The sequence below is a fragment of the Fistularia commersonii genome, chromosome 9 (genome assembly GCF_037954325.1).
Source record: "Fistularia commersonii isolate RoL2024-O1a breed Wild chromosome 9, RoL_Fcom_v1.0, whole genome shotgun sequence".
NCBI classification, from domain to species: domain Eukaryota; kingdom Metazoa; phylum Chordata; class Actinopteri; order Syngnathiformes; family Fistulariidae; genus Fistularia; species Fistularia commersonii.
The window spans coordinates 1,043,439-1,051,359 of NC_141292.1; positions in this window are offsets into that span (position 1 = coordinate 1,043,439).

The following is a 7,921-nucleotide window of genomic DNA, read 5'->3' on the forward strand; positions in this document are numbered from 1 at the left end:
GCAGACTTTTTGAAAAAGACTTTTTAAAACAGAGAGAGAGAGAGAGACTGCAGAGAATCCCCAGAAAACACGGCGAAACCAGAGAGACAACACACACACACACACACACACACACACACACACACACACACACACACGCGGGTTTCTTCATGCAAACACATGGAAAAGTACATGATGTGTGAATGGTTGGATGTCACACTGCGACCCGTGATTGGACGAATGGATGAGTGTGTGAATGGTTGTGTGTCTCTATATGACGTGCGAATGAGTGTGTGAATGCAGGTATGTCTCTATATGACGTGTGTGTGTCCAATGTGAATGAATGTGTCTCTATACGGCGTGTGAATGAGTGAATAGATGTTTGCGTCTCTATGACGTGTGAATGAGAGGGTGAATGGTTGTGTGTCTCTGATTGTGTCCCTCTCCAATGGCGGCCTTGATAGGTCCGAGTTTACCTGCCCTACTGCAGGATAAGCAGTGTGAATAGTGAATGAATGAATGAATGAATGAATGAATGAATGAATGATATAAGAAGCATGAGATTTGGAACCTGCATTAACTCTGTCTTTCCTGCACAAGCTTCTATTTACATGTGTGTGTGTGATGAGATGCTGTGTTTGGAGTTAAGCCTGAGGTGAGGTGGAGTGTTTGTGTGTGTGTGTTATGTGTGTGTGGGGTGCATGTGTGTGTGTGTGTGTGTGTGGGGTGGAGGTGCTTCCAGATCAGGAACAGTTCACCCCCCCAGGAGGTGAAGCTGAAGCGTGAGAGGGTGAGAGGTCGCCGACGCTGGAGTGGTCACACACACGTGTCAGAATACTGTTTACAACTGGAGAGGCCCACCAGACCACCTACTGCTGGCCACACACACACACACACACACACACACACACACACTCACACACACTGTCCCGCTGCCACTGGCAGCAGTTCCCCTGGAATCCACTAGGTGGCGTCTGCAGATGTTTCTCATCACCACATTGGTGAAGGAAGATCTGTGAGGTTCTGAGCTGAGGTCCTGCGTTTCTCCTCTGGAGAACTGAGAGCTCCAACTGTGTGTGTGTGTATGTGTGTGTGTGTGTGTGTGTGTGTGTGTGTGTGTGTGTGTGTGTGTGTGTGTGTGTGTGTGTGTGTGTGTGTGTGTGTCCAGTAGACCCTGAGGGCACCTTGGACTTTGAGTCAGGTTCATAGTATGTAGAGACAAACATCCATTCACCCTCTCATTATTTTGCATTCACCCTTTCATTCACACATCAAATAGAGACATACAACCATTCATGCTCTCATTCCTTGCATTCATGATCTCTTTCACAGACAAACATCCATTCACCCTCTCATTCACATGTCATATATAGACATACATCCATTCACCCCCTCATTCATATTATTTTGATAAATTCAACCATTCACCCCCTCATTCACATGTCAAATGGAGCCAACTCTCATTTTTTCCTCATTCACCCTTTCATTCACAGACAAACCTCCATTCACCCTGTCATTCAGAGGGCATAAAGACTCTTACATCCATTCACCCTCTCATGTTTTCTATTCACCCTCTCATTCACATGTCATATATAGACATACATCCATTCACCCTCTCATTCATATTATTTTGATAAATTCAACCATTCACCCTCTCAATCACAGAGAAAAACCCTCCATTCATCTTCATTTTAAGGGCATTTTATAAAAGTTCATTCGTTCACCCTCTTTTTTTGCATTCAGCCTCTCATTCACACGTCACATAGACGTCCATACATTCATCCTCATTCATCCTGTCATCCACATATTGAGGTATTCACCCGTCCAGGATCTCATCCACAGGCCATACATGGACCTGTGGAGCTTCTTGTATCTTCTCCCGGAATGGCTTTCAGCATGAAGAATGCTCCAGACCCCGAACCGGGCCGAGGTCAGGGGTCGCGATGCCTTCACGGGGCCGTAAAGCCCCGTACGAGAGAAAATCGCCGTGACCTTCGGGGCGTCGGGGTCGACCGGCGGAGCAGGATCCAGATGTACCGGAGCAGAAAAACTTGTGCGTGATGTTTTCTTCTCGCAGCGTCGGAGGTTCACACGTCCACGTCCTGCTCCGCCGGGCGAACATGAACCCGAGGCCTGAACCAGCCCCGCATTCCAGAGGGGGATTAGCTGCAGCCCCGGGGTTTACACCCCGCCGCAGCACTGCTTCTGCTGGCACAAAGTGTGTGTGCGTGCATGTGTGTGTGTGTGTGTGTGTGTGTGTGTGTGTGTGTGTGAGAAAGAGAGAGAAAGTTGGACGCTTTTTCTCTGTTCCAGGTATGAATAGTATAATGGCGCCCTCTAGTGGTTGATTGACGCCACTGCAGTTTCAGTTCTGTTTTCATTTGTTTTGTTTTTAAAGTGTCTGTAAATGACATGAGGGTGAATGAGAGGGTGAAAGGTTGTTTGCAGTTATACGACCTGTGAATGAGTGAATGATTTGTCTAAATGATGTGTGAATGACAGGGTGAATGTGTGTTTGTCTTCATATGAATGAGAGGGTGAATGGCTGTATGTCCACATATCACCTGCGAATGAAAGGGTGAATAGTTGCTTGTATCTACAAAACAAGTGCAAATGAGAGGCTGAATGGCTGCATGTATCTATATGACAGGTGAATGACTGAATATTTTTGTTTACATGAATAACGAGAGGGTGAATTTCCATTTGTCTCCATATAATGCGTGAATGAAAGGGTGAATGGTTGCTTGTGTCTATATAATGTGTGAATGGGTGAATGTTTTTGTCTATATAATGTGTGAATGAAAGGGTGAATAATGGTTGCATGCCAGTATACGACACATGTAAATGAGAGGATTAATTGTTATTTGTCTATATATGATGTATGAATGAGTGACTGTTTTTGTCCACATGAAGAATGAGAGGGTGAATTGCCAATTGTTTCCATATAATGTGTGAATAAAAGGGTGAATGGTTGCTCGTGTCTATATAATGTGTGAATGAGTGAATGTTTTTGTCTATGTGACGTTTGAATGTCGGAGTAAGATGTTTCTTTGTCTTTATATGAATGAGAGGGTGAATGTTGTTTGTGTCCATATGAACCGGGAATGAAAGAGTGAATAGTTTGTCTATAAGAATGAAATATGAGAGGGTGAATGATTGTTTGGATCTATGTGACGTGTGAATGAGAGGGTGAATGTGTGTCTCTCAGTCCGACTCAGGCTCTAGACCAATGACAGCTGGCCCACACACACACACACACACACACACACTCACACACACACACACTTTGTTCTCATCATATTTCCATCAAGTTCCGAGGTTATTTCTGTGTGTTTTATTGAATTTCCCGGAGACTCTGGAACTGTCCGTCCACCGCCTGAGGACGTGTCCTCCATGTCCTCCATGTCCTCCATGACCTCCATGTCCTCCATGTCCTCCGACGTCGTGACGAAGCTCCACGCCTCCCGTCACCGTTAAATCGGTCCGGCGGTGCGTTCAGTGTTTCCGGATTCCACCGCTGCCGTTGGTGACGGAACACGGCGTCGCACACCTGCGCTTCCGCTCTGGAAGCCTGGGGTCGTCGCGGCAACGGTGCTTTTAATGACACTTGGCCTCCGTGAAGGTTCTCCTGAGGAGCTCGGGGACCTTCGTCTTCTGGGTACAAAGAAATCCTCCACGAAACAATAACAGCGATGCAAAACAGGAAGGGGAAGAGGACGTGGAACACATAGTTCATGGAGCGGAAGCAGCGGCTGGTGTGGAGTGTGTGTGAACACATGAAGGAGGGTCGGCCTTCAGCACCGCAGGTGAGAACTTTGATGGGCTGAAGCCATCTAAAACACACACACACACACACACACACACACACACTGAAGGAACTTTTTGCAGTTCCTTCAATTTTTCAGGAGTCCGTCTGTTTCTTGGTGCAGAGGAACAGCAAATGGAGGACCTCGGCTCCTGCAACCAGTCGTGGACGTTGGAGGAGAATCTCCAGAGTTCTAAGAGGTCATCAGCTTGACTTTGGTTCCAGGATGTAGCCTCCTCCAGAGGAACCTCTTAGAGAAGAAGAAGAGGAAGACGACGTGGACATCACGGAGGTGGAAGCTGCCACAGCATTCATGGAAGAACAACCACTGACCACCAGATGGTCGGAGTGTTTGTGTTCTCATGTAAAAAACCCTGTTAGCCGTTAGCAAACTCTGCATGTACTCTGGTCCAAAATGTAGATGTTCCTCCGCGAGGCCTGGAAACCTTCTGAGGCGAAGCCGTCCAGAAGAGCTCGGACCTCCTGGTCGTTCCATTTCGTCGTTCCAAGTTTCAGGTAATGGGCGGGGCTTATGAGCTCCACCAATCACCAGGCACGAGGAGCTTCTATGGAAGCATAAAGAGGCCCTGCCTTGGAGGAGCTGAGATGGTTCCAGGAGCTGAGGTCCAAGGTTCCTGGTTCCTCTGCCGCCCGAATGGAGCTGCAAAAAGTTCCCGTGGTCGACCGTTCAGTGGTCCCATTTGGTCGCCTCCTCTGCCTCGGAGGTCCAGGACCTGCAGCTCCGGCTGAACCCCGGCTTAATCCACCGCAGGACCTTCTGCGGGAGGCTCTCACGTAAATGAAGGTTTGATCCTCTGCCATTAGATAACCCTCCTCCCCCGCTCTTACGTAACCTAATCAATATAAGTAGCGGCAGCTTACGGAGGAGGGCTGATCTGTCACTTCTGGCCTCCAGGTGCCAGGTCCGAGTGTGTGTGTGTGTGTGTGTGTGTGTGTGTGTGTGTGTGTGTGTGTGTGTGTGTGTAGCCTCACCGTTCCACCCGAGTTCCTCTCATTCACACACATATATTCTGTCTTGCTGCGACTAACTTTCATTCCCCCCCTTTCCAGAGCATACCTCCACCTCTCTAGATGTTCCTCTACCTGTTGTCTGCTCTCATTACAGATCACAATGTCATCTGCAAACATCATGGTCCATGGGGATTCCTGTCTAACCTCATCTGTCAGCCTGTCCATCACCATTGCGAACAAGAAGGGTCTCAGAGCTGATCCCTGATGGAGTCCCACCTCCACCTTGAACTTCTCGGTTACCCCTACAGCACAACGTACCAGTGTCTCACAGCTAGCATACATGTCCTGCACCAGTCTAACATACTTCTCTGCCACTCCAGACCTCCTCATACAATACCAGAGCTCCTCTCTTGGCACCCTGTCATATGCCTTTTCTAGGTCTACAAAAACACAAACCAGCTCCCTCTGGCCTTCTCTGTACTTTTCTATCAGCATTCTCAGCGCAAATACTGCATCTGTAGTACTCTTCCTAGGCATGAAGCCATACCGCTGTTCCCAAATGCTGACTTCTGCTCTTAGTCTAGTTTCCACTACTCTTTCTCATAACTTCATTGTATGGCTCATCAACTTTATTCCTCTATAATTGCCGCAATTCTGCAGATCTCCCTTATTCTTAAAAATAGGCCATCCTTGCCATCCTTCAGGCATCTTCTCACTCTCTGTTGAATAATCTAGTCAGAAAACCTACCGCTGCCTCTCCTTGAAACTTCCACACCTCCACAGGTATATCATCAGGACCGACTGCTTTTCCACTCTTCATCCTCTTCAATGCCTTCCTCACTTCACATTTACTAATTTGTGCTACTTTGTGGTCTACAATACTTCTACCCTTGCCTCTCTTTCATTTTCCACATTCATCAGCTCTTCAAAGTTCTCTTTCCATCGTCCCATCACTCTATCTCTTTGTTTCGCAAACCTGTATAGATCATTCTCACCCTCCTTACTGTCCAACCGAGCATACAAGTCACCGTACGCCCTTTGTTTTGCCTTTGCTACCTCTATCTTTACATTACCTTGTATCTCCCTGAGCTCCTGTCTGTTCTCCTCAGTCCTCTCAGTATCTTCTTCGCTAGCCGCTTTCTCTGTATACACTCTTTCGCTTTCTCATTCCACCACCAAGTCTCCTTATCTACTTTCCTTCCAGACAACACACCAAGTACTCTTCTACCTGTCTCCCTGATAACACTAGCTGTTGTTGTCCAATCATCTGGAAGCTCACCCTTTTCAGCTTCCACCACTTTGTCCTCTGCTCTGCCTTTGTCCTCTTCATCTTCCTTGTCACCAGAGTCATCCTACAAACCACCATCCAATGCTGTCTGGCTACACTCTCACCTACAACTAATTTGCTTATATATATATACTTATATATGTATAATTTGCATCTATCTATCTATCTATCTATCTATCTATCTATCTATCTATCTATCTATCTATCTATCTATCTATCTATCTATCTATCTATCTATCTATCTATCTATCTATCTATCTATCTATGAAATAATGAAATAATAGTAGTAGTAGTAATTTTATACTAACAACAATAATCATAATAACTAAAATAATGTCAAACATACAAATTATACCAATACTAATATTAAATTAAAAACAATAATAGGAATAATAATGATGATAATAATAAAAATAATATTAGCACAACACAGTAATATGAATGTTAAGAATAACAGTTTGTATTGTTGTAACAAAACAACACCAATAATAATGTTGTTAACGACAACAATAACAACAACAATAATGATATTATAATAAAATAGTGATGTAACAAATACATCAAAACAACAACAACAGGAATAATAATAATAATAATGTAAAATAGTGATATAATAAATATATCAAAACAACAGCAGCAATAATAATAATAATAATAATAATAATGATAATAATAATAATATAAAGTAGTGATATAATAAATATATCAAAACAACAACAGCAATAATAATAATAATAATAATAATAATATAAAATTGTGATATAATAAACATATCAAAACAACAACAGCAATAATAATAATAATAATAATAATAATAATAATATAAAATTGTGATATAATAAACATATCAAAACAACAGCAGCAATAATAATAATAATAATAATGATAATAATAATAATATAAAGTAGTGATATAATAAATATATCAAAACAACAACAGCAATAATAATAATAATAATAATAATAATAATAATAATAATAATAATAATATAAAATTGTGATATAATAAACATATCAAAACAACAACAGCAATAATAATAATAATAATAATAATAATAATAATAATAATAATAATAATAATAATAATAATAATAATAATAATATAAAATAGTGATATAATAAATATATCAAAACAACAACAGCAATAATAATAATAATAACAATAATAATAATAATAATAATAATTATAATAATAATGATAATAATAATGATAATAATAATAATATAAAGTAGTGATATAATAAATTTATCAAAACAACAACAGCAATAATAATAATAATAATAATAATAATAATATAAAATTGTGATATAATAAACATATCAAAACAACAACAGCAATAATAATAATAATAATAATAATAATATAAAATAGTGATATAATAAATATATAAAAACAACAACAGCAATAATAATGATAATGATTATTATTATTATTGTTAACAATAATGCTATAGATTATTATCCCCCTGCCAACATGTTTCCCTTCTCCCTAACAGAAGCTGCAGAAAGTGTCGCGGCCTCTTATCAGTTTTAGACGTGAACCCATGCATGTGTGCACCTGGCCTCGGGAGTTTCGGGGGGTCGGGGCCGGTCGGGGCCGGTCGGGGCCGGTCGGGGCCGACCGACACCTGGATGCATTTTGTTCTTTTTCACACGTCCTGCGGCGCGAGCGAGGCGTCAGACGGTTTTGGCGTCGCCGGTCCTGCTTCCCCCCCCCCGGAGCCGGCGGGGCCTCCGAGCGGTTCAGGCGGGGACGACGGTTTTTCCCACCTTCCCTCGGAGGAGCCGGGCGCCGCGTGGGGCGACGCCGCACGCCATTTCAAACAAAAAAAAGCACGGCTGCTGTCATGGCGACCCCCGGCGGGGTTTTCTCAGAGG